The sequence below is a fragment of the Canis lupus genome, chromosome 18 (assembly GCF_011100685.1).
Source record: "Canis lupus familiaris isolate Mischka breed German Shepherd chromosome 18, alternate assembly UU_Cfam_GSD_1.0, whole genome shotgun sequence".
Lineage (NCBI taxonomy): Eukaryota > Metazoa > Chordata > Mammalia > Carnivora > Canidae > Canis > Canis lupus.
In genome coordinates this window covers 10,438,524-10,465,138 of record NC_049239.1, presented here as the reverse complement: position 1 = coordinate 10,465,138, position 26,615 = coordinate 10,438,524, and the positions used below count along the sequence as shown (strand labels likewise).

Genomic DNA, 26,615 nt, shown 5'->3' with positions numbered 1-26,615 from the left:
TCCAAATTAAAGTCAAGTTTTTATCCTCAGAGAGTCACTGCTATAAACTCTGGTCCCAGATTGCTTTTCCACACCTATGCATTAGAGAAGCTTAAGAAACCAAATGCTGCATTTAACCTTGGCCGTCTGCATGCCATCTTGCAAGGCAGGAGGCAGGATAATCTTTTCCTTTTCTTGTTGTATTGCACATTTTAATAAATAACAGAGGGAGAGAGGTCAGTGGAAGCAGTTAGGGGAGGGAAAGTTATCTGGGCTTGTATGAGGAATGAGAGGCATGGTCACCTCTTCAGAGGTGAAGTTGCTCGAGAGATAGTGTAAAATTGTTCTCGACCGTGTGCATTTGCCAAGGAAAGGTCTCGTTACCACTCAGGCATCCAGGAATAAAACTGTGTCCAAATTCCACCTCTGCTATGCAGTGGATACAGCCTCCTGATCTCATTTGGGATGTTTTCCCACTGGCAAACTTTCAGGACTAAGTTTCAAAGAGAGGATGGTACATTATCACTTTTTAAAACCAAGAGCCCAACCCTTTGAGAAGCAGTTGGACACTCTCGTGACTTTCATCCTTTTTAAAGCAAATGGTCTCCAGCAGCTTCTTCCTATAGAAAGGCTCCATATAACACTCTATGTTAACTAACTGGCATTAAAATAAAAACTAAGAAAGAAAGAAAGAAAGAAAGAAAGAAAGAAAGAAAGAAAGAAAGAAAGAAAGAAAGAGGCTCAGTGCCCTGGGCCAACCTCCTTTCTCTCTAGAAGTTAGTCTTAATTTAGCACAGAATTAGTCAAAACTTTGTGAGTCTAAGTTTTTTCATCTCTAAAGGGAGGGGATAAAATTAAACACGTTCTCCAGCTCCGTCTTTCCTCCATTCTATTTGCAGTTTCATGTTACAAAGCTCTGAAACTGTGTCGGGTAACCCATGCAGGTACAGGGGAAAAATACAGTCTTTTTTTTCCTACTCCTCCCAGGTTCCCAGGTTGGAGCCCATCAATTAGAGTAAGAAAAGACAGACTAAGAGGAGGAAAACAAACTAGGGGGCTTATTAACTCTGGCAGCACACAATGGAGCACTCAGTGATGAGTAACTCAAAGGGGGTGGTTAGAACTCAGGTTTATGTGGCATTTTAACAAAGAGAACAATACATTTGTAGAGAAGTGACAAGACAAGAGAGAAGGACTTGGAGTTTCTGGGGTGGCAAATTGTGGGAAGGCAAATAAGGGGAATTACTTTTTTTTTTAAGATTTGTTTATTTATGTGTGAGACAGGAGAGAGAGCATGGTGGGAAGGGGCAGAAGGAGAGGGAGAGTGATTTTTAAGCAGGCTCTGCACTGAGCATGAAGCCTGGAGCCCAGACTCAGACATGGGGCTTGATCTCAGGACCTTGAGATCATGACCCGGAGCAGAAAGCAAGAGTCAGATGCTTAACCAGTTTAAGCACCCAGGCGCCCTATATTGGGAATTTCACAGGAAGTAAAGGCTAATTTCGGCAAGATCTGTTATAGATTCCTCTCATGCTAAAAAGGGTCTCCAGTTCTTCTTAGTCATCAACTGGTATCCTCCTTGGTAGAAAAGGAAGGGAGGGACATTTTAACACATTTATGTCCTGCTTTTGGCAAATAAGGGAATGTCAGAGAGCTTTTCTTTCTTCTTTTTTCTTTTTATTGGAGTTCAATTTGCCAACATATAGCATAACACCCAGTGCTCATCCCGCCAAGTGCCCCCCTCAGTGCCCGCCACCCAGTCACCCCACCCTCCTCCCACCTCCCCTTCCACCACCCCTAGTTCGTTTCCCAGAGTTAGGAGTCTTCCATGTTCTGTCTCCCTTTCTGATATTTCCTACCCATTTCTTCTCCCTTCCCTTCTATTCCTTTTCACTATTATCTGTATTCCCCAAATGAATGAGACCATATAATGTTTGTCCTTCTCCGACTGACTTACTTCACTCAGCATAATACCCTCCAGTTCCATCCACGTCGAAGCAAATGGTGGGTATTTGTCACTTCTAATGGCTGAGTAATATTCCATTGTATACATAAACCACATCTTCTTTATCCATTCATCTTTGGATGGACACCAAGGCTCCTTCCACAGTTTGGCTATTGTGGCCATTGCTGCTAGAAACATTGGGGTGCAGGTGTCCCGGCGTTTCATTGCATCTGTATCCCTGCTGGGTCGTAGGGCAGGTCTATTTTTAACTCTTTGAGGAACCTCCACACAGTTTTCCAGAGTGGCTGCACCCGTTCACATTCCCACCAACAGTGTAAGAGGGTTCCCTTTTCTCCGCATCCTCTCCAACATTTGTGGTTTCCTGCCTTGTTAATTTTCCCCATTCTCACTGGTGTGAGGTGGTATCTCAGAGAGCTTTTCTTATATCTCCTTCTCCATGGTCTTCAACTTAAAACAATCCCCATGCCCACATGACACGTTGTGGGGTGGCATATTCTGTTACCGTTTATGGGCATATTGCATAACCCCTTTGTGGTCTTGGTGATTCTAAGAGAACTCAGACCTCTCTAGGCCTACATGAGGCTAAATCACAGTGTAGAATTCTCCTAGCATCGGGCAGCCCGGGTGGCTCAGCGGTTTAGCGCTGCCTTCAGCCCAGGGTGTGATCCTGGAGACCCTGGATCGAGTGCCATGTCGAGCTCCCTGCATGGAACCTGCTTCTCCCTCTGCCTGTGTCTCTGCCCATCTCCCGTGAATAAAGAAGTAAATAAATAATCTTAAAAAAAATTTCTCCTAGCGTCGACCAAGACACAGATGAAGCAAGGGATGCACTCAGATGCAAAACTCAAGGTGTCCCCCCAAAATGCATTGTCCAGATAGATATTTTAACACAGTATTTTTAAAAATGAAAATGGGTACCAAAATCCATGATGAACTGAATATCAGAATCTTATTTTTTTAAGATTTTATTTATTTATTCATGAGAGACACACACAGAGAGAGAGGCAGAGACACAGGCAGAGGGAGAAGCAGGCTCCATGCAGGGAGCCCAATGTGGGATTCCATCCCAGGACCCCAGGATCACTCCCTGAGCCAAAGGCAGACACTTAACCGCCAAGCCACCCAGGCGTCCCCGAATATCAAAATTTTAGATAGAGGATCAGTAACAATCTTGAATCATATTGGAGTCTGGGGCAAGAGGAGAAGTCAGTAATACTGATTTTATTGATCATGAATTTTTGGCATTCATTCTGATTTTTTTTTTAATATCCCATTAGATGTTGTTCATCTTAATTACTGTGTTTTGGGGCAAACTCTTACATTTTGTGCCTGAGATGACTGCCTCACTTCCCTCACCCTAACCCTCACAGTTTGGGTACCAGCTGTGTATATGATTTACTTGACAAATATTCTCCAAAGCCAGTGACATTGTGTCCACTGAACATTCCATCCAGGCCTTGGATCCCACTTTCTAGTTGAACTTGAAAATTGCACCAAATTTTGCACAGTAGAAAAGCAAGTGTGTGTTGGATAGTGGATCAGAGCAGGGGGGTGCAGTGGAAATCCAGATTCTCACTAAACTTTGTAAACAAGGGTCTACTAAACCAGTCATTTTGATTGAATTATAATGTTTCTAATTTGTTTGGCTGGCATTTTTCACTGAACTAATTTATGGTTTTATGAAAACAAGTAAGTTTGGTGACAGCGGTACAAGTATCAATGTGTAGGCAACATCCTCCCAGAGCAATTCAGACTGTGAGGAGCTTTCAAAAACTGGAAGAGTTCACGCAGCATGAGTTAGGCTTCCCCTTGAGCTAAGCAACCAAAAGAAAATTCGTTGTTATTGAGGAGAAAAATCCATCCAAACCCAGAGAATTATCATGGAGCTTAAATATAACATACTGATGAAATGTGTTATGTGCTATAATTATGTTAAACAAATGTTGATTAAACTACAGATATGAAAGAGTATGAATTTATTTCTGTTTATGCTACTGTCCAGTAAATTGAGGGTTTCATTCATCATTCACTCATTCAGCAGGAAGTTGGGTGGGAAATGGGAGTCCCTTTACCCAACCGTACTCAGCGCCGAATGAAATAAACAAAACATATCTATCCACATTCTCTGCAAGGGACAATTTTTCCTTTTATGAAAGGAAGAAAATCTCCTTAAAAAAAAAAACCCTCAGTTCAACATTACTGACATTTCAAAGAATTTATTACAAGCATTTGAGATCCAGGAGGAACAACAAAGTTTATATTGCTTTGAGAGTGGCAGGGGGAAAATTAGTTTACCAAGAATATACTTATATACTGTGGCGCTTCTTTGTCATTGTCTAGATTTACCATTTCTGGGTACTGCTGTGTAGATTAGTCAAATCATGTAGAAAAGGGTTTAACAAAGCAGACAGCATGTTCACTCCACTGACTATGGAAGCTCATGTCAAGTAGCGATAGATAGGAAGGGTGCCAGACTCAAAGGGGGTGGAGAGATTATTGCTGCATTTGAACATGGCAAGCTCTAACTTCCCCAGGAGAGCAGCACCCGCTCTGAGCATGACAGTGGGCAGGTCCATGGCTTGTCTGCAGCGAGCTCAGCAATGAGCCTGGAGCCACACACGACATCCAGCCCCATCACCATCTGTCGGATATGGCTGATAAGCGAATCTCAAAGTCGAGTTCAGAATATTTCTGAAACAGTTTTGTCTCCATGTGCATAGATGCAGGTTTTAGTGGCAACTTGAGATGCCCCAAATGTGCTGGCGGGCACTTCACTCTGAATGAGCAAAATACAGCCAGTATTTATGTTAACTTAATACGGTAGTCCTGGGCTCACCAGATCAAGTGTTATTCCTTGTATTTTAGCCTTAATTCACTTCCCACAGGTTTGGGATAAATTTTACACGGGCTTTTAAATTGATTTCTCCAGTATAGACTTGCAAGTGAATTTTCTCCAGGTTGTAGAGAAAGCACTTCATGATCTGCAAACATTTATGGAGCACCTATGGTGTGCATGATGGCCTCAGGGAAGGTTTGCAGGACAATGTGGTGCCTTAGAGAGAGTGTGGTCTTTAGAAGCAGACACTCTTGAACTCGAATGAGTGCTGGCTCTGCTGGGTGCTTGGGTGAGGTCAGCCCATCCTTAGCCTCGATTTCCTCCTTGGCTGGAGGGCTGATGTGGGGAGTAAATGAGAAGTATCAAATGCAGTTCCTGATAGGTAGCTGGTAATAAAAAATACCCGCATCCGCCTGCCTTTTTTCCTTTCTTTTCTTTTTTTATTTATTTATTTATTTTTAAATTTCTTATTTTTTTATTTTATGATAGTCACAGAGAGAGAGAGAGAGAGGCAGAGACACAGGCAGAGGGAGAAGCAGGCTCCATGCACCGGGAGCCCGACGTGGGATTCGATCCCAGGTCTCCAGGATCGCGCCCTGGGCCAAAGGCAGGCGCTAAACCGCTGCGCCACCCAGGGATCCCTCTTTTTTTATTTTTTTAAAGATTTTATTTATTTATTCATGAGAGACACAGAGAGAGAGAGAGGCAGAGACATAGGCAGAGGGAGAAGCAGGCTCACCTCAAGGAGCCCACTGTGGGACTTGGTCCCGGCACTCCAGGATCATGCCCTGGGCCAAAGGCAGGCACCAAATCGCTGAGCCATCCAGGCGTCCCTCCTTTTTTCCTTTCTTGACTACAGATACTATCATCTGAGGGGGTCAGGAGACAAACAAAAAAACCATTGGAAGTTGAACAAAAAGCCAATAGTCCTGGGAATATGAAAACACACATGTCCACAGTAAAATTAGGCACCGGACACTACAGAAGAGCCTGGCTGAGCTAACATGAGGCTACTCATGAGTAACATGAGTCACACACAAGGTTTGCAGAGTCAAGTAGGAAAGGTGAGGAGGATTTCTGAGGAGGGGGACATGGGCAGAGGGAGGCTGGAGCAAGGGCAAGCCTGAGCAAGAGCCTTGGAGAGTGTGCAGAACAGAAAGAAAGAGAGTTGTGGCCGTGTGCTCCTGAAGTCGTAAAGAATTCTCACTTCAACCCAGAGAACCTCAGATTCTCCATCAAGGGTACCAAGAACCACAAGATCAATTTTTCCCTTCTAAGTTCCCAAAGTTGTGGGTTTTAGGTTGTGGGTAAATAGAAAGAATCTTGGGGATCTCGGTTCCGCCACCAACTGACTGTGTGACCTTGGGCAAGTCACCTAATCTCTGGGACTCAGTCGTGTCACTTATTTTATGGAAAGTTTGTATTAGAGGATCTTAAAGCCCTTTCCAGCTCCACATTCTGTTTATGAAATAACACAAAGAAGGTGGTTTGGGTTCCGTGGAAAGAAGGAACTATGTATGCACAACACCATTAACCCACAACGGGTACGCGGTACTCAAGAAGGACTCCTGAGAATATGTGGCCAAAATTTGCAGCGCGTTCTGAAGTTTACAAAGAGCATTTTATAGACAGTATTTCATGCATGGGTTTCATGGAATAACCATTATCATTTATCGACTGTATCTATGTACTTTATACTCTCTGAGTACTTTGGCCTCTCATTTCCTCCTCACAAAAGCCTAGAAGAGGCAAAAATTATCTTCAGTTCAGGTGCAGAGCAACAGACTGTCAGGAAACTGAAGGAACTTCCTCAACATTACTGTCAGACTTCAGAGCATCTCCATTTATATTTTACTGCCTCTGCAATTGTTCATTTGGATTATTGGTGAGTTATTTGTTCTTATTCCCACATTTAATTGCCAGCATTTTTTTTTAGATTTTTTTTAAATTTATTCATGAGAGACACAGAGAGAGAAGCAGAGACACAGGCAGAGGGAGAAGCAGGCTCCATGCAGGGAGCCCGACGTGGGACTCGATCCTGGGATCCAGGATCATGCCCTGGGCTGAAGGCGGTGCTAAACCGCTGAGTCACCTGGGCTGCCCCCTGCCAACATTTTCTAAGGCGACATTTCCCAAAGTGTCTTCCACAAAACACCAGGCCAAAGAAATTGCATTGAAAACAGATTTCATGGTAAGTAGGTGATGATAGATAGATGTTGATAGATAGATAGATAGATAGATAGATAGATAGATAGATAGATAGATAGAGGCGGGGAGTAGATAGGTGGGTGAATGGATAGGTGGATGGATGAATAGTTAAGATGGATAGATAGATTGATAGATAGATGATGATAGATGATAGATAGATAGATAGATAGATAGATAGACAGATAGGCAGATACCTCACACTGCATGCGACTCCTAGATATTTCTCAATGAATAGTAGGACACTGAAAGCTGAAACACATCCTGCAGTAGAGATGTCTAGTCAACATTATTTAACCAAGAAATTCTCGAACCTGTGTTCGAACCTGAACTGAACCTCCCCCCCCACATCACACTAATTAATATCCCATGGAAAATCCCTCAGCAACCACTGCTTTGAGGCTTCCTTCTTGAACTTATTGTAGCATTGACACAACTAAAATAATGTTACGTTTCCTTACCTAGGACATCATCAAAAATCCACAGACCGAATCCTATGGACTGGGCAATAGAGAAAACAAAGTAGAGACAAATGGGGAAGGAGGAAAGAAAAAACTCAAAACCAAAGCAAGAGCAGGGAAAGCCGAAACCAAGGATGGTTCTTACAATTGGCAATGAGAAAAACCACTGGGTCCAAAAATCAAGGGAAGGTCTGGCTGGGTTGCTTCTCATGGCAGCTGACATCTTGGAGAGCTTCTCCTTCTGCTGGGCTTCCCCCCCTCCTCTACTTTACTCCCCATTACTTCTTCTCTTCACACAGCACTGCCCCTGGAGTTGGGCCTCCCCGTGCCAGGGCATGGAGAAGTGACAGCAGGATACCACTGGACCCCATGGCCCCTGGCAACCCCAGGGACAGAGAGGGCATTCTCTCTCCTCACCACGCCCCTACCCTGCAATCTTTTGACTGAGGAGTTTCCAGTGGTCAGAACATTTCCCCAATACCCTAATAACTGCCTCCTCAACCCCTGTGTTTGAAGAGTGGTTGGAATCCAAACAACAGATCAAGTCAGTCTGAAATCTGCATGGCAAGCCGGGTGTAAGGCCTCTAGAGTACCAGATGTCAAAACTCTGTCTGCGGGGCACTCTCTCAGTAATAATGCTCCCATCCTGGCTCTTTTCTTGTTTCCTATTTAAAAGAGAGAGAGAGAGTGCCTCAGAGGCACTGGTGTTTTCCTTCTCTTTCATCCTCCTCTGTGGAGAACTAAATTGGGCATTCTGGCTTCAGTACAGAGATAAGACAGAGAAAGGCGCCATGTTGAGAATGGCAGTTGCAGAGTCTCTTCTTTCATGTGTAAGAGGGATCCACATGGCAAAGGTTCAGGTACTCCTTAGAGTGGCCGTTCACTGGCAGGGCATTTCCCAGTCCTTGGCCACTTAGTGGGGGTGCCTGTGAGGACACAGGTGAACGCAGTGGTGGGGGGAGCGCCCTGTCTGGCGAGGCTGATGACTCTCATCTGAAAGCCCAGTTAGGCTCTGATCAATGCAACTCTCCAGCCCGACACATTTCATCTGAACTGTCGTTTGACTGGGATCAGCCATCATTCAGTTTTCTACACCAGAAGAAATGGAACTGTCATAAAAGAGAAATCAAGTCAGGGAGCTCCTTCTTTTCTCAGCTGGGCTCCATATCCTCCCCGAGGCTGGCCGCTCTTTCCAGAGTCGAGCTCTCTGTCGTTGCATTGTGAGGTTATGAATGTGGCATTTAAAGAGAACAAAGCAACGTTGAAGGGTTCAGAGAGGAGAAGATTTCAGAGAAACCCTCTCACTTTCCCCCACCAAGGAAAGCTCTCTTGAGTCTGGTTGTCTTGGAAACTTGTATGTTGTAAAGCAGAGGGAAAGTCATCTTGCGCTGCTGTCTGGGGTTCTAAAAAATTAACATTCCTTAGAGTAATTACCACCTCCAGTGTTCTGCATCCCATGGAAGGAATTTGGCCAATCTGGAGCTAAAAACCAAATGGTCCTTGGAACCAACCTGGACAAGGCAGAAAGTTGTTAAAGGCAGAAAGCAAAAATGGGGTATTTTACAAGTTCTCCAAGTGTAAATATCACCATGAATACATTTTAAGCATCTTCAAGGTACGACTACCTATTGTCTTGTAAATAGGCTCCCAATTATTCATTTCTAAAAGAGCAAATCCCTACCACTCATTTATACAAAACACTATGTACCCTAGAAGTGTGTTGGTTGCAGAGGTTGGTGCTAACTTTACTTCTATGATATAATAAAACTACGCCTTCAGTTCTAAGAAGATTAAGCCAGTGTTACTTCCACCCTACCCCTCCCCAGATTCACAGTCCATCAGGAAATGAAAACAGCCATAAATGTACTTTTTTATACACTGGAGCCTCTCCCAGACTCAAGTTGGGTTATTAGCCAATATTTGCAGAAAAACCTCACACCTTGTGATTCACTTCTGACACTCAGAATAGGAGAAATAAATAATCTTTTAACACCCTCTCCAAACAAGAACAACTATCTGGTTGAGAGTTTATTAGATGCTCAGACTGCTGCTAGATGGTGTCTCATCGGATCTATACCTGGGCTTCTCAAGCTTTTATTTGCATAAGAATTCCCCTGGGACTTTGATAAACGTGGACTCTGGATTCAGTAGCTCTGGAGTAGAGGGCTTACCCTAGAGTCTGTGGTTCTAACCAGCTCAGGTGAAGCTGAAGTGCCTGCCCCTCTGCCTCATCTTGAGTAACAAAGCTCAGTGAACCTTGGATGTCCCACTAACTCACTTCACAGGTAAGGAAGTTAGGAGTAAGGACTTCTAAGAAGCAAGATTCAAACCAAGGTCTATCTGACATAAAATCTTGTCTACTGTGCTAATCTGCCTATCTTTAGTTTTCTTCTTTTTTATTGTGGGATTTCCATATTTTAAAGAGATCTCATTTAAATCACATAATGGGAGCACCTGGGTGGCTCAGTAGGTTAAGCGTGTGCCTTCAGCTCAGGTCATGATCCCTGGGGTGCTGAGATCAAGCCTGGAGTGGGACTCCCTGCTTAGTGGGGGGGTCTGCTTTTCCCTCTGCCTCTCCCCCCAGCTTGTGCTCATTCTATCTCTCTTTCCCTCTCTCTTTCTCTCAAAAATAAAGTCTTAAAAAAATAAATCACATAATGATTTCTAACTTGCAGATGAAGATGGAGGTAATTGCACAGTTACCTCTGTGCAAAGAAAGACTCCCAGAGTCCCCTCCCTGGCTTTTCTTGGAGCTCCTGATCTAAAATTTCAGTCTTATCATTGCTCATGAAGCAGAAACTCTGAAGTTAGGGGTGACAGTGCAGCCACACATTCTTCTTTTTATTTGGTAAATATACTAGTTCTGTTGGAGCCATTTCTACCCAATTGATACTCAAGTACAAAGAGATTGAAATGGTCTGTGAACACTGACAAATCAGAGCTGAAAAGTCAGTGGGTCTCGCTCCAATGTTTAGGCCCAAGCTCGCCTGGCTATATGACTGTGCAGATCACCCCTTCCTGCATTCCTCCCATCTTTCGTACAGCCACAGAAGTGCATCTGGGACTGTCTGTCTGCCTTAGTTGGGGTGAGGGAGTCTTCTCTTATACCATCATGTCGATACACTGTTTCAGGAGCAAAAGCCAAGATACATGTAAAATGGTAGCAAAATCATCCTCCAAATGAAGAGGTCATACAGGGTCAGAATGTAGTTCTTTTTACCTGATGAAAGATTGTCTAGTGTGGCTTGTGGAAGTTCTTTACCCTCTTCATCAACACTGTCGGAGCTGGGTACAAAATCATTCATGTTAAAGCCCCTTCTCTCCAGTCACGTGTACTTTCCAAAATGGCCATTCCCTTTAAAATGGAGAATTTGCTTTGTGATAATTGACAGTGGTGCCATCATTGTGAGGCAATGGATTCTTCATAAAATGGGATCCCTGGGTGGCTCAGAGGTTTAACGCCTGCCTTCAGCCCAGGGCATGATCCTCTAGTCCTGGGATCAAGTCCTGCATTGGGCTCCCTGCATGGAGTCTGCTTCTCCCTCTGCCTGTGTCTCGGCCTCTCTATCTCTCTCTCTCTCCCTCATGAATAAATAAATAAAAATCTTTTTTAAAAAAAAGGTCTTTAAGAACATCCCCTGCTTCGAGGTTCTTGGCATGTCGTTTTGTATATCCTATAAGTTGGTGTGTCAACCCAGTAACCCAGGCAAATACTTGACACTTGCCCAATGTGTCTATACCAGATTGCACAGGCAGGTCTTGCTGCTTAAATGGCTTTAGGAAAAAATAATCTCATTAACATCTTCATCTTCAAAGAACAGAAGAAACCTAATAGAACTTGTACAAATATCAGCCACTAGCCTTAGGATACATAAATGAATGCATGGATTGACCTAAAAGAAAACAAATTGGGGAAATAAGCTCTTAACCCCTGCCAACCCAAGTCCAATATGCGGATGGATGCATGTTTGCGTTAAAGCGTTAGACTATATGTGCATTACATAGACTACATATATTTTTTAATATATATTTTTTTGAACAGTAAGCACCTCTTTTACATGGCCAAAGATGGGAGGAAGTTTTATTTGTCTTTGCAGCTTTGAACTTCCCTCAGATAGAACTCCAGCTCCTTGCCCCCTAGCACATAGCCATCTGCTCAGCCACCCGGACTGGCTCTTGAAGAGATGCGTGCGAGATGCTTGCCCTGCTGGAACCACTCCTCCAGAAGATTGCTGATTTTGGTCTTTTTCCTTTCATCATATTTCTTTTGAATTGTCTTTGGTTGTTTTTGTTTTTTGTTTTTACTTAAAATCTCTTGCTCCTAGGGAGCCAGCATGGACCCCTTCTTGGGGCCCAAGGGCATAGTGGGACTCCTACCACCGTCGGGGCACGGTGCTGCCAGTGAGCACCATACAGTTCTTCACCAGGGTCTTGGGTGGACCGGTTCGTTGTTGGAAGCATTGTAGACAACATCAGTAACCCTTGTTTTGCACTTAGGATCCTCAGAGTCCCAGGGGATGTCCTCAACACCCAGCCTCAAGCCATGGGACTCCTTCTGGCCTCTGTGAAAGCAGACTGGGTGTGTGTGGTGGGAACCAATCCTAGTGTTGGCAGCCGGCCTTCCCAGCTCCTACTTCCCCTTCCTGTGGTAGGGCTTGCTCTTGCCCCTGGTCCCATGGCACTTGTATCCAGAGATGCCCATCGCTCTCTGCGCCGGCTTCGAAAGAGCTATCACGTGACTTACTTTGAACTTACTTACTTTGAACCTTCATAGTCACATACATGTGTGCTCCATATTTGTGCGTGTAGACAGTTGTGTTTATTTGATATATACATAGGCAAGTATTTAATTTTTTCTTTTTTTGGGGGGGGACAGCAAGTTAGGGAATCTATAAAGTGTCCACTTACAAGGTTATCCACATAGTCAGGGCGAATCAGCAGAGTGTGAGCACAAGGGGAGAAATGACATTGTCTGGGGTCTTCCTTTCTTTCCTCTTCCCTGGGGGGGAGAAGGGGGGACCCCCTCCCCAGTCTTTTGAGAGAATGACTAAGCAGCCCTGGAGATTACGAATTTGCTTAAGTGTGAATGGCCCATTGCGGGGTGCGGTGCAGCCCTCCCCGAAGGTGATTGACTGGGGCTGCAGGTCTTCACACCAGACGCCTGGATTTGCCTCGGAAAGTCTGCCAAGTCTTTTACTCGGAAATTTATCTTAATTAGATCTGAAAGACCTGCCACAGCAGAATAGTCACACCGATTAAAATGAAAAACAGGAGAAATTACTGATCAAATTAATCATAATGTCGGGTTACAGCTGTAGGTCTGATGTAATTTGCCACTCCAGTGAGTTACATCGGCCCGGCCTGGGAAAGGGAGCCGGCTTTACGCTGATCCGTAACACCCGCCCGCTCCAGGCGCCCCGGCAGGAGGCTGATTCCATTCATTCTCCTGGCTTCGCTCTGACCTCCCTGCTGCAACTAGAAACAAATCAGGCACCAAACAAATGGGGTGTGTGTGTTGGGGGTGGTGGTGGACAGTGAGTGGGGAGGCAAACGAGAAACATTCTCTTATCCAAGCAATTATACTATTGGAGGGTGGTGAGCTCTTTAAGGACTTGGCTGGGCAGGCTGGGGGGCTTTGTGCTTCTTGGGGTTTTTGCTTTTGTTTTTTGTTTTGTTTTGTTTTGTTTTGTTTTTTTCCACTTAACCTCATTTTAGTCTTACGTGTGGTGACCTGACATTGATTAGATGCAGAACGGGAATCAGAAGGTCAGAGGACAACATCTTTGGCTCGAAGCAATGAGAAAAAAGCCTTTAGAAAAATCTCCTTGCCAACCTGGCTCTACAGCAGGGGCACGGCTTGAAATAATCTAAAGTGTCACAACAGAAGAGGAAGAAAGCTCAGCTGTATGAGCGGGTTGTCTCCCATGAGGGTATGGCCCTGAAATTCTAATTTTTAAGTAAACACCACTTTATACATAACCGTGTGTTAGGGTGGGTTGGGGGGCAGGCGGCGAAGCAGATGAGTAGGTGAGGTATACTATTTTTAAGAAGAAAACAAATCAGAGTCCAGATTCTCTTCAGCAAACAGCCTTGACACTGGGCTGTAATTCGGGGTTCACAAAACATATTGCCCTCTTAGCAATACAAAAAAAGGGTGCCCTACAGCACACCCCTGTCTAGGCATTCCATTGACAGCCCTCAGAAGTTAGAACTTAGGAGCAATGTAGAGATTCTTTCCAACCAGTGCTGCTTTATTGGGGAGCTATAGACACCTGGCTTGGGGAGAGCCCTTGTAAAACAGGGGGGACGGGAAGGTACAGAGAAAGGAAGCCTCCTTCCCAAGCAGTGGTGATCAGATGAGAGCAGCAAGGTCTTCCTTTCGACCTTGTGGTGGTTGCCCAAATCCCATTGGGTCATCCCCAAACCAAATGCTTATACCTTTTCATCCTCAGTGTTAAAAGGCCCCATCCTCTCTTCATCCCACCAGGAATAAATCTGGTACATTCTGTAAATGAGGGAGATAGGCAGTCACAGAAGACAAGGTGGCCTTGGCACTTAAGAAACTTTGTCTTCTGGACCTTTCTTTGGATCTTTATGAAGATTTAGGTGGGACAACGTGCCCAAATTGGGGAAGGATAGAGTTACCACATTTTGTGTGGTTATTATATTGGTTTAGTGTCTGGTTCATAACCAGAAGTCTTTAAAGAAAATTAATAAAAGGTAATAGAAAATACAAGGGCATCATATCATAGATAGTAAAGCTATGTGGTTTTTTTCTTGAAGCTTCTGTTTAGATTATATACATATAGACATATGTATTTAGTTGCATATACATACATACATACATACATATATATATATATAGAGAGAGAGAGAGAGAGAGAATGATAGATATATTTGTTCATAAACATGTGCGTATGTGTGTATTTTGTATGTATATATGTGTTGGATTGAATTGTCAAGTGTATTTCTTGCATGGAATAAGCTCAGAATTTGAAAAGCCCTGCCCTGAAAGACCTAACTCTTCAGGGAGACAGAGGTAGGAGTTCTTAGACACATATTAGGTCAGAAGCAAGTTTATTGGTGTTCCAACATACTGAATGTGACGATGAGCCCCTCAATACTCAACATCATCCCTAACAGTCAAAAGGGGCCTAAACAATTATGCTATTCACCCTCCCTCCTGCCACATACACACGTTTCAGGAAACTTCTGTATACCCGCTGCCTATATGGTTGAAAACTCACAGAAAATTCACAGTTTAACAAACCTATTAAATGAGAAATAATATATTAAAGACAGGCAAAGCAGTCTCAGGGAAAGTGAATAGGTCAAGCTAAGGAGAAAGTGAAAGAGGGAGAGAGAACATGGTGGGAAGGAAGCCCAGGACCCCGCACAGATTTGGGTTCTTGGAACATTTATCAAGGGAAAAACCCTGTCTTGAGAGTTGCAAGGTGAGAGCCAGGTCCACAGGCTCCAGGCAGAAAATTCGTGGGCCGGAGAACTTACATCCAGAGTACTTAGAACCTCTCTTGGTTCTCCTACCTGGTCTGGCCTGGGGCAGAGCTAGCATCATCCTCCCTGACCCGGTCTTCCTACTTTTGTTTTTTCCCCGATCCAATTCACTCTACAAACCACTGTCAAGCCAACCTGCCTAAAAGAACACTTTCTTCTATCACCCTCATCCTTAAAAAGCTCTCTGTTGGCCTTCTTAGCCTGGGTGCTCTGGCCCTCCCCTCTACCCAGTCTCCCACCGACCCCTGACTCTCCCACTCTCTCAACCCTCCGCAGGCCTGAGGTGCCCTGTGCAGTCCACCTCCCTGGCTCTGCTAGGGTGCTCCCCATTGCCAGGCATGCCTCTTCCCCTCACCACTGCCCTGAACGCTTCCCTGTACTTCCTACTCCCTGCCCAGGTTGTCCAGCTCTCAGGGAGGACTCTCCTCTCTGACTCACACATTTGGCTCCTAGCACATGCCAGTCTTTTTTTTTTTTTTTTTTTTAATCTATGGACAACTTTGTTCTCTTACTTGAATTATAAGGCCCTGAAGAACAGACACTAAGTCTCATACCTCTGTATGTCCCAGGGCTGTCAATAATTGTTATAAGTGATGATTTCTCGTGCCGCAGTTATTTATTGTGCAAATATGTAAGGGCCTATTATCTGACTATCTTAAATTTATTTGCAAAATTATTTGATGAAGATAACAATTACCAATGAAAGAAAGGTTACCCATTTACTTTTTTATTTATAATATTTATATATATGCCTGGCACATAGTAAGGACTATAAAAACCTTGGATCTTGTTATGACTCTGATTTCTTTTTTTTTTAAGTTCCTTTACTTTATTTTATTATTATTATTATTATTTTTAGTAGTCTCTATACCCAATATGGGGCTCAAACTCACAACCCCGAGATCAAGAGTTGCATGCTCTTCCAACTGAGCTAGCCAGGCACCTCTATGATTATGATTTATTTGAAATTGTTTTAACACCGTTGTTCTTTGCCCTCTCTTCTCAGTGGGCTTTGGGAAATGCAGAACTTCACTTAGACTGCTTCAAATCAGCCTGTTTCCTCTGGTAGGAAATGTTCATCAAAGCAAAGACCACCATTTCCTATTTAGTCTTCTGTTTCCTTCCCCCTCATCTAAACCCACCCATGGTGGTTCTTGATATTCAGAATGTAATAGAGAGAGGAGGAGGCCTTCTTAATATTTTATAGATCTGATTGATCTGTGAGTTAAATTGTATTTTCCAAAGCATAAAAGTATTAGAGAACAGATAGAAAGACCCAAGGAAGATGAAAGGGAATCTCCCACCAAGGGTATACCTCAGGATCCCACCATTGGATACCAGAGACTCTCATGTGACATGCTTGGCTGTCCTAAACCCCACCAGTGCAGAATCTCCCAGTAGAAAAATTATGATCCAGTTTAAAAAATTAAAATACCGTTGAGATTTTCATGCTGGAAACTGTGGTATTCTGTATACATTTTCCTGCTTATGCCTTGCAATCACTTATAGTAGAAGGAAACCAAGACTTGGAGAAGCCAGTAATTTACCAAAAGCCCACAGCTTCTTTGAGGTGGAGCTGGGATTTGAGTCCAGACTGTCTGGCTCCACCCTGGGGGACCTCACATGCTCTTTTAACTGGGATAGTCTCTTTGTATCCCTGTTGTCTGGTGTAATTGCCAATAGCACTCATCTCACACTCAGAACTGTCATGGTTTGGACAATAAATCATTTGGGGCCCTTCTCCCAAGCTATGATCACTATGCCACCTCCAACATTTATCCAAACTGCCTCTACTTGTTTTCACCTCACTGGTGAAATATTTTAGCAAAAAAGCTAAGGCATTTGGATATCTTCTTAATTTAGTGAAAAGATGGAATTAGTAATTCTTAGAAATACTTTGTGTTCTTTCTACTTGGCAACTTTACTAATAATTTTCAAAATGTGATCCTATTTGAGACAAGAGAATCCTTGGGTGAAGGCCATAGGAGACACCTCTCTTTCCCAGATGATTTGGAAAAACCTAACTAGGATGATTCTTGGATGCTGGCTGAGGTGACTACCACCATGCCAGCAGAACTGTAATTTAGAATGGATAGATTTACCAACCCACCCCCCCCCAAAAAAGATGATGTTCAAAAAGTAGAAGTGATGGGTAAAGATGGTGTTCCACATATACTATAATGAGAGGGAAAAAACTCAGACACACATACACACAAAACACGACAATAGAACTAATGTTTTTTTTAAAGATTTTATTTATTTATTTATTCATTCATTCATTCATTCATTTATAGAGCATGCACACCATGTGGGGCAAGACGCAGAGGGAGAGGGAGAGAAAGAATCTCAAGCAAACTCCATGCTGAGTGTGGAGCCCAATGGAGGGCTCAATATCACAACCCTCAGGTCATGACCCGAGCCGAAATCAAGAATTGGATGCTTAACTGACTGAGCCACTTAGGGATCTCAGAACAAACGATTTTTAAAATCAAGGTGAATGAGAGCCAGAAATGCAATGTTATTAAAAGGTTTGCAGGTGACGTGTAGGGGTTTCCTTAACAAGAGTGGGGGCTCCAGGGTACTGATTGCTCTAGCTGATGTCCTTGTATGTAATCTCCAAGGGTGCTTCAGAGAAGTTATGATTCCCAGATTGGCCACACATCAAAATCACATGGGGAGGTTTCTTTAGCAAGTAAATCATAAGAAAGAAAGAGAGAGAAATTCAGATGAAGGGTTAGGGGGTTGGACATGTAGACCAAAAGACACAGCAAAGAATTTCATGATGTGGGCTTTATTTAGCTGACAATTCAAGCAAATGTAAAAAGGTAAAAGAATGACATTTATGGGACAGTTGGAAATATGACTGCTGATAGGATGTCTGATGATGTTCAGGGATTCTTTTTAATATTTTTAGGTATAATAGTGGTGTTTAGTTATATTTTAGGAGTATTTTTTGAAGATACATACTTAAATACAAATGAAATGGTAGGGTGTCTGGATTTTTCTCAGAAGATGTGGGAAGGAAGAAAATAATATTGGTGGAGGTTGTTGAGTAGGGAATCGATAAAAGAAGATTGGCCATGAGCTGAAAAGTATTGAAGCTGGGTGATAGCGCCATGGGAGTTCATGATAACATTGTGTCTTCTTTTACATGTGGTTAAATTTTTGTGTAAGAAAAAATAAGGAAAGAAGTTTTAATCACTTGGAGATTCTTTAATAATATAGATTCCCCTCACCCAACTTAAGAACTATAAAATCAGAATCTCTGGGGTGAAGCCAATGATTCTGATGATGAAGAAGGTTGAAGAACTCCTGCCCTATAGTACTGTAAACAGTTTCTTAGATGAGGACAGGTTAGCCAAGGCTCAGGGCAATATACATATGAAAAATGTTGATGAGTTGAGACAAAACATCTTAAGAAACTGAGTTTTTTTTTAAGTGAAAGATTGAAAAAGTGAAAATGGTTGTTAATACCTGATGAAATGTAAAGAATAAAAAGGGTACTAGGAAACAAAAAATAGAAAAGATCTTTCCAGTTCTCAAAAAGAAAAAAAATGGGAGGGTTTCCTCTTCAGTGAGATAGACTGTAGATTGAATATGTACATATATCTCTACACACCATCTGGGAATCCCACTAAAATGATATTAAAGGAATTTTTTAATCATATGAATCCAAAAAGGCAAAGTGAAGTGGAGAAAAGACAGCAGTGGACAAGCAAGTTCAACCAAATTCTGGAAAAGCAGGTGAAAGAGTTAACCAGGCTGAGAAAGCTGAATGTCAAGGGTCTGAGAGGGACACAGTGAGAAGCAAGGCATCCTTGGAGCCCCCAGAATCCAAGGGTTTGCGGGGCTCCAGATACCAGCTACCATGAAAGACAGGGATGGCAGGGCATGTAGCTGAAAACAGAGGCGTAGGTTAATGACTGCATAATGAACAGTAGACCTGCAGCTTCCTCCTCAATCCAAGCAGACAGGCAACTACACCCATCCCAAGATAAGCCGTGTGACCATGGTTTTGAAACCACTTTTGAACACAAGTATCTGCCAGCAATAGCAGTCACCTTCTGATCTCACCCCATGTACATGGCTCCTGTGAGACCTGTGACATCTGGAACGTCACAGAACATAAGCTCTCTAGCAGCTTTATGCATGAGAAATTGAATGAGAGACTTGGAGACATATGTATGGCTCACTGTGTGCTGGAGAGAGCTCCTTACTGCTGACCAGGGCATCCAGGGAAAGTCTACATCCTGAACGATAAAACATGACCTCACGGGGCTATTTATATCATACACAGGTGCTCAAGTATGCAGGCATCTCACTACCTAGCCACCTCAGGTATTGAAGGATTCTTCTTTGGAGAGACCCGACCATGAATCAGAGAGGAAAGACTCAGTTATCAATATTTGGGATTTCCAACATCGCCAGGTCCCTTCTTTCTTTTTATATGTGAAAAGACAACAAGGAATGACTAAATATTTGAGAAATGCTTTTATCTGAAATCAGAAACTAAAACAAATCAAAGAGGGGAGAAATTTGTTGGAAATAGAAGCAACAGAGGAAAGAGAACAATTTTATTAAAATGTTTAAAGTAATATCCTAAAATCTCCATAGAGACCATGCATCCACAAAACGAAAGTACAACACAGAAGGACCACTTAAAAAATAATTCAGGAAATATTTAGATAATAGTCAAAATAATTATAGCAGAAAGAAAAATTCAGTAGAAGGTTTAGAAATATAGAAAATTTCTTGGGATGTAGAACGAAAGAAAAAAGAGAGCAAATTAGTAATATATGGAGAAAATACTAGATTGATCCAGGAGATCCAACTTCTAGCTAACAGAATACAGAGAGAGAGAGAGAGAGAGAGAGAGAGAGAGAGAGAGAATGAATTACAAAGAAATAATACAAGAAAATTTCCCAGACTTGAAGGATGTTACCTCATTGAAAGTCTCACTGAATAAATAACCTAATGAATGGAAACAGAACAAAACATCTGACACATATCATTGTGAATGTTTTCTGGGGGAGAACAGGTAAAATACAAGTAATCAAGAATCAGAATAACACTGGGTTTCCATGGCAATACTTGAAGCTGGAAGACAATGGAGCAAAGCCTTCAAAATTCTGAGGGAAATGGTTTCCAACTTGTACTTAATATACTGCTGAGCTAACTATCAAATATAAGAGTCAACTAAAGATTCAGACGCAAAGTCTCCGGAAAATTTGTCTCAAATTGATGTCATGCATTCTTCATCAACTTCACCAGAAGTGCTCCACCAAGACAAGAGAGTATACCCAAGAACAGAAAGATTGGAGCTTTACCATTGAAAGGGTCAAAAAGGAACACCCAGGCTGATAGTTACTGTGAACTTAGAACACAACCAGTTTCCATTGGGGCAGTTTCCATTGAGGACTCTAGAAAGGATGTCCCTGGAGAACCGGCAGGGGAAGGGTAGGGAAGAGAAACCAAGAGAATACCTGGTATGGTTCTCTAAAGGAAAATAATGTTCATCATTCCTGAGATGAGTTTAGGAAGAATCATGAATAGAAAGAAAGAAAGAAAAAAAACTAAGCAGACAGAAAAGACCAATGATTAACTTTGGTAAGAGCAAAAGCTTTTACAAGGAAGGAAGTGTACTAACAGCATTGGAGGTAAACAGAACTTTCGTAGTCCCAAAAAGAAATTCCGATTAAGTTGGAAACTCTGTTGGCAGGATGAAGGGATCACAGGAGGAGGGGAAATAGGGAGTGGGTGCGGATATTCAATCCTCATCTCCCATAGTGGAAGCCAATCAATAATACCCCAAATTGGCAAATCAAGAAAAACAATTTAAACTATTATTTAGGGCAGCTCAGGTGGCCCAGCGGTTTAGCGCTGCCTTCAGCCCAGGGTGTGATCCTGGAGACCTGGGATCGAGTCCCCCGTCGGTCTCCCTACATGGAGCCTGCTTCTCCCTCTGCCTGTGTCTCTGCCTCTCTGTCTGTCTCTCATGAATAAATAAAATATTTTTTAAAAATAAATTATTATTTAGAAATAGAGGGGCAAATACCAAAAGGTACATCTAAAAGATTGTGGAGAACACAGAGACCTTGGTTTGGGGGTAATGAGGCTTGAGTTATACAAGTTCAGTGTATTTCAGTGTTTAACTTTCAATGCCAAGACCTCACGTGCTTATCGCTCCCTCCACCTAGACACTTTTCCCTTAGATATCCAGCTTCCTCCCTCACTTTATTTAGGTCTTGCCTTAAATTTTGCCTCATCAAAGAGTCCTTCCTTCACCATCTTATATAAAATTGCACACGTGGCACCTCTGTTCCTTCATCGTTCTTTGGAGGTCTTATCACCACATGACACGTTATATATTTATTTGGTGATTTGCTTATGTATTTTCTTCCAACTAGAATGGAAATTTCATAATCACAGGGACTTTGTCCTGTTCATTGCTACAGCCCAGTAAGAGTAAAGTGGCCATGTTGGTAGAATTAGGACCTTGGGTACAAATCTACAGAACAGCGCTTCCCAGGAGATGTATGCACAGATAGGTGTGCTGTTGGGTGAGCCAGCGAGACAGCTGTCCCAAAGAAGGGGTAGCCACTTCAGTGGTTCTCTTGTAGAGACATGGGACCAGAAGAGCCTGGTGGCCCTGTCCAGTTCTGAGATTCTGTGGTCAACCCTGAGGACTGAACAAAAGAGAATGTTGTACTTCTGCATAAAAACTGGGTATATGAGAATGATGCTTTTACCACCAGCCAAACTAAACTTTGGGATGGACGTTGGAGGAAAGTTAAAGTATCTTCCTAGCAGCGCTTTAAACACAGGCTAATGTCGTCCTGCTCTGGCTTGGGTTAATGTACCTGTCAATCTTATTTGTCACTATGTCCTGCAAGCCTCATTCAGAACCTAGAACCCGGTGCATATTTAATGTGGCTAACTGAATGCCGTGAGGTTCTCAGATTGGTTTGCTCCTTGAGATGACTCCCAGAAAGAAATGGATGTTGTTTTTCTCAGAATTTAGTATGAGAGGAGAGAGAAGGAAATGAATATAAAGTAAATATCCAAAAGCGTGTCAGGTGATATATTAAGGATTTCCCCTGTTTGGTTTTAGAAAAGGAAGTACTATTTCTTTTTTTTCCCAAAGATTTTATTTAACCATTCATGAGAGACAGAGAGAGAGGCAGAGACATAGACAGAGGGAGAAGCAGGCTCCATGCAGGGAACCCAATGTGGGACTAGATGCCAGGACCCCGGGATCACGACCTGAGCCAAAGACAGATGTTCAACCACTGAGCCACCCAAGTACCCCAGGGAGGTACCATTTCATTGCTGTTTGGCTTCTCACTGGCCCCAAGTATTAGGCATGGCGTGTGGGGAGAAACACCATCCAACTCAACAAGATACTCCTCTAGTTTTAAACATTCTGTGGATTTCTTACAGAAAAATCTTTGATTATAAAAGTTTACAGTTTGTAGGTTTTCCAACTCAAACTAGAAACAGCCTTTGTATTAAAATATTTTTATATAAAACATCTGCTCTCAGCCCTATTTGTGCAAATAGGAAAATTGATATATTCAGGTCTTAAGTGCTTAAATTATCACATTCCTAGACCAGAGAGAGAGAGAGGGAGAAATTGGAAAACACTGGAGAAATGAAGTCTTGTTTTATCTTTTGGATACCCGGTGCTTTCTGTAACAGCTGATCAGGGTGCTGTCAAAGGCACTGATGAGAGGTTTCCCAAAGTTAATTTTTCTCATAATACAATAACCAAATTTGTTTTAACACTTGAAAAGGCCCATCCATACTAAAAAGAATCAGTTGCTTAATCCTAAAATTAAAGGTTATTGCATGCAAGAGAAAATAATTACATGCTCAAAGTATGGAAAAAAGAAAACTTTTTTTAATATGTAGGTATTTGTATAATTAAAGACTAATCAAGCATGAAGGGCTGCTGACTAAACCAGAAAATGAGATTGTTGGCAAGCAATATTGTAATGTAAATGCCATTTTTGTTTAACTACTAAGAAGCTGGAGAAATGATATCCCGAACAGATTAAAAGCAAACAGCATTGATAATAAATATTTATCAGATTTCAAATGCAACACAGAGGATTTTTTATATTTCACGGGCAAGATTTGCTCACAGGGAAGTTCTCAGGTACAAGGGAGTAGTTAACATCCTTATTTAGAATTGCATTTCCAGATAGGATCTTCCTGTTAGAGGACTTGTGACATATTAGCCAAGGCAAAGGGTCCCTTTTGAGCTATCCTGCCCTCAATGGCACTATTTACTAATTAAGATTCTGTTAATTAGTATTAGTTACTTAGTATTAGCCCAAGGTTTTCTAATGAATACACTGCATGTATTCTGAGAGATGAGTTACAAGCCACGGACAGATGTTAACAAAATAGAGCGTTAAATAGAAATGATTTCTGTAAACTCCAGATATGTAATCTTTGAAGTCACATATAAATGTTCTGAGACTTTCTACAACAGTGAAATGTTACATGGCACGCTCGTTTGTCACGAGGATTAAATAACAGAGCGAAAGCACCTTTCAGGAAGTGGGATTTAATAGTCACTCAGTGAAGCTGAGTTTTGCTCCCTGTCTCCCCTTTCCTCTGCTGACCAGCCGCACATCTGTTCTCCGTGTTGCCTTTGGAGATGCTGCTGAGACATCCAATTCTGCATTTGAAGGATGCACCACCGAGAACCTGACCAATTCTGACCCCTTAGCATTCCTGAGATGTAAGCGTAGTCTGAAGGGTGGGTGAGGAGTCTGGGTTTTTCTCTTGGTCTGCAGGAACTCCAAAATTCAATAGGAAAGAGCATACCACAAAGAGGCCAAAGATTTTAATCTAATGAAGCCCTAGCTGTAAAACTTGCTTTCCACATATACATGGTGCTTTAACTGTGTTCAACTGTACTCCGCCGACTTTGTCTTATAAATCACGATTTGCTGCATAAATGGAGGTGTGGGCTCTGACAAGCAGGCTTCTTGACCTCCTGATAAAAATATGAATTAATTAATCAAAAGCAGCTCTTAAGACTCAAATGTTGTGCACAGCAAGTGTGCTGTTTTCCTTCTATCGCAAAGCATAATTATAGATAAATTTTCAGGGGAAGAGGCAACACTGTCATTTTTTACCTTCAAAAACAGTAGAAAATTCACTTTTCGGTTTCTAAATTAGAATCTGTCAGTTTGATTGCCTCTGTTTCTTTTGGGTGTACTGCATATGGTATGTGATCCAGAAAGTTGAAAGCTTGCAGACCTACTAAAGTGCATTTGGGGATTTTCAGAAACAAATTATTGAGTGACAATATGATAGCCTTCAGGCTTGCTGCTAGAAATTTTTATTTAACTTATTTTCTCCCTAATGTGGTAGTAACATGTACCTATTTTCTGAAGATTGCAGAACACATCATCAAATGACAGTTCAAAAAAAAAAAACATTTTAAAGTTTATTCTTTCCCTTTTTATGTAACTTATTTGAGAGCCAGGAAACAGCACTAAAAGATGTGTTTCTCTCACCACTTTGCCCCGCTCACACAGTTTGAAAGGGTCACCGTGAAATTGCCAGTTCTTGAGTTTGAAGAAAGAACATCCACAAATGTTTGAGCTCTGGTTTTAGAGAGGACCTAAAGGGTTATTTGCAGAAGCGAGTAGGTCAGGCAATGGGGAGGAGCCCACAGAAAGTATCTCTGTCACATAGAGATAGCATGTCCTTCACAGACTGCTGGTGGACAAAGCACCCGGCCATCCAGGACAGTGCCAGCCTCCCTTTAGGTACCATCCCCCAGTGGCCGAATCTGAGTACGAGTTAGTTCACTCAACCTGCATTACAAAGCAGTCTTGCCTCCCTTGTCTGTAAATATGAGCTCCTGTTTGGGTGAATCCAGACAAAATTATAACCTAGCCCTCAATTGCTCAAAAAATACCCTCCAATAAGATACATCTTGAAGTTTCTAATCCTGACCAAAATTCAGAAAGCATGCATTTAGCCTTTTTATTTTCTGTTGAGATCTGTCAACTTCCAGGAAAAAAGGAAGAGGGGTGAGAAATGAAAGAAATGAAAATGTTTATTGCAACACATATAGGAGTTGAATAGCCCAAGGAAGAACCTGCCAGGGTCGCCTTTGGTGGGGATAGGAGGTGGGGGACTCTTTTCTGGACATGTCTGCTTAGAAGAAGAGCAAAACCTGAAGATTTAAGGGGTACCAAGTTTCACAGAGGATTCTGTGGCAAGTAGACCCAGACTTTTTCATCTGGGGAACTTTTTGCGGGTTCCTTGTTAGATTTCTTTCTTTCTTTTTGAAGATTTTATTTACTTGTTCATGAGAGACACACAGAGAGAGGGAAAGACAGAGGCAGAGTGAGAAGCAGGCTCCCTGCGAGGAGCCTGATGTGGGACTTGATCCTGGAACTCTGGGATCGCGCCCCGAGCCAAAGGCAGATGCTCAACCGCTGAGCCACCCAGGCATCCCTTCTTGTTAGATTTCCGATGCCATTTGAATCCTTTGAGTCATGAACTCATTTATTCAATAATTATTCCTTGAGCCTCTACAGATGTTAAGAACATTCTTAGAGCTCGAGCAGGAATCAGGAGTGAGTACAAATTTTTTAAAAATCAAGTGAATGCATAGTACATTAAACATTGTTAGCTGCTATGAGGGAATAATAAGTGAGGTCAAAGGGAAAGAAAGTGCTAGAGAGGTGGTTACTAACTGACATAGGTTGACCAGAAAAGGCATCTTTATTGGAACCGAGATCTATTGGGAAAGAATCTGCCAATGTATGGAGAGAATGTGCTCTGGGAGAGGGACCAGTGCAGAGCCCTGAAGTAGGAAGGTGCTAGAAGATTCCAGAAAGAGCAGAAAGGGCAGCAAGACTGGAGTCTTGAGAGAGGGAGGAGTGGCAACAGATGCCATAAAAGAAGCAGGGACCAGATCATCTTGGATCTTGTAGGCCATTGCCAGGACTTTAGCAATCACCTTGCATGAAACAGAGAGCCCCACAGACCCTATGAGGGGAATGGACTGTGGGGACTCAAGAACAAAAATGGGAAGTCCAGTTAGAAGGCTATGACACTGGGGCACCTGAGTGGCTCAGTGGCTGAGTGTCTGTTTTCCTTTCAGGTCAAGATCCCAGGGTCTTGGGATCGAGTCCCACATCAGGCTCCCCAGAGGAGCCTGCTTCTCCCTCTGCCTATGTCTCTGCTTCTCTATCTGTGTCACTCATAAATAAATAAACAAAATCTTTAAAAAAAAAAAAACTACAGCAGTGATTTCAACAGAGTCATGATAGCTTGTCCCCGATTGGATGAGGTAGAGATGGTGAGAGGTCATCAGATCATATATATTTTGAAGAAGAGCTGACAGGATTTGCTAATGGGCTGGCTTTGATGTGTAAGAAAAAGAGAGGCATCAAAGTTGTCTCCAGTGCCTTTGACCTGTGCAGCTGGCGTCATCATACTTCCACACAGGAAGGACCAGGGGTGGGGCCGTGTTTCGTTTTTAGTGTGTCAGTCTTGGGTAGGCTATGTTTGAGAGACTGCTAACTATCTTGGAGGAAAGGTTGAGAAAGCAGGTGGATCTCAAGTTCTGAAGAAAGGTCCACATTGGAGAGAAATTTGGGAGTTCATTGGTGTTCCC

The 26,615-nt window shown here is 42.6% G+C and overlaps 1 protein-coding gene and 1 pseudogene across 1 annotated transcript in view; one reads left to right on the top strand and one right to left on the bottom strand.

The window, feature by feature from the left end:
• Nucleotides 1–26,615, top strand: part of POU6F2 (POU class 6 homeobox 2) — a 125,857-nt gene that overhangs the window by 4,062 nt on the left and 95,180 nt on the right. The gene's annotated exons all lie outside the window — the stretch shown is intronic.
• On the bottom strand, nt 11,529–12,149 carry LOC102156992 (annotated as a pseudogene).